Source organism: Seriola lalandi, unplaced genomic scaffold, assembly GCF_002814215.2.
Source record: "Seriola lalandi dorsalis isolate HSWRI2012SDOR001 ecotype SW California unplaced genomic scaffold, Sedor1 jcf7180002049694, whole genome shotgun sequence".
Lineage (NCBI taxonomy): Eukaryota > Metazoa > Chordata > Actinopteri > Carangiformes > Carangidae > Seriola > Seriola lalandi.
Window position 1 is genome coordinate 36,694 of NW_019520247.1, and position 1,162 is coordinate 37,855.

A 1,162-nucleotide genomic window follows, 5' to 3' on the forward strand; every position below is an offset into this window, starting at 1 on the left:
TCAGAAAGAGGGATTCCAAAATCTGGATAATTGTGATCTGGATTAGAACTTTGAAATACTGGGCCAAGAGAACATGTGATTATGTACTGTAGTGAGGACGTAAGGGAGGGTCTCATTACCCTGTGGACACTCAGTGGGAGGGTTCCCCGCGTACTTGAGAAATGATGACACAGCATGAAGGAGACTCCTCAGGTCAGTTTAAAGTCTTGTAATTAGTCTAATGAAGTATTAAACGTTATTCAACTTTATTGAAATACACTCGGGGTACTGTCAGTCTGAGTCCCAGCGTCGCAATAGAGACTGGAACCCCCAATCCAGCCACATATAAACAGTTAGTTAACTCAATGTAACAGGAAGTGACGCTACAATCCTGCCGGAAGTATCCTCGGTCCTGCCAGCGGAGCAGAAGAAGAGGAAGTAGTCAAGTAGCATTAGCATCAGCAGGTAGCAGATATCTGGAGCAGAGCCTGCGGATTAAAGTTCACACGTCACTGCTGCCGTGAGTCTATGCCACGCAATTTCTCTACGATTGAATCGTTAACAGTGTTTTTTTTTTACTATCATTAAATTGACGTGATGAACTTCGGAGTAGTTAAATGACGTCACATTCACAGTGACCGCAGTTACCATCAGAGCTAACGAGCTAACAGCTGAAGTTTGTCTGATGAGGAGCTGACAGCTTCACTCCAGGTCACAGTGTTAAAGTTCAGTCTCACCAGACTCCGTGTAAAAATGACGTATTTAAAGGTTGATGACTGAGTGAATCAGGACTTCAGAGTTTGTTGCTGAAAGACATGAAATAATGATCATGTGATCATTTTTCCTTTATCTGCTGATGTTATACAGTAATTGCTGATCCAGACTCCTGATCAGGTGTGTGTGTTTGAAGATGAGCTGCTGTTTAAAATGATGTAACACTATGTATGAACACATGAGTGTTCAGTCCACTGTCTGTCAGGTTGGTGACGTCATTTCCGACACTCACGGATGAGGACATTAAAGCTAAAGATTAAACTGAAAGTCTACAGCTGTGGGCGAATTCATTAACCAGTGTGTTTTGGCCTCTTTTTCATGGCAACAGCAGCAGAGGCTCATGGGTACTGTAGTGTTTTAGTGGTCAGAAAATAAACCGTACTGTGCGTTTGCTGTGTTTTTACCAGGG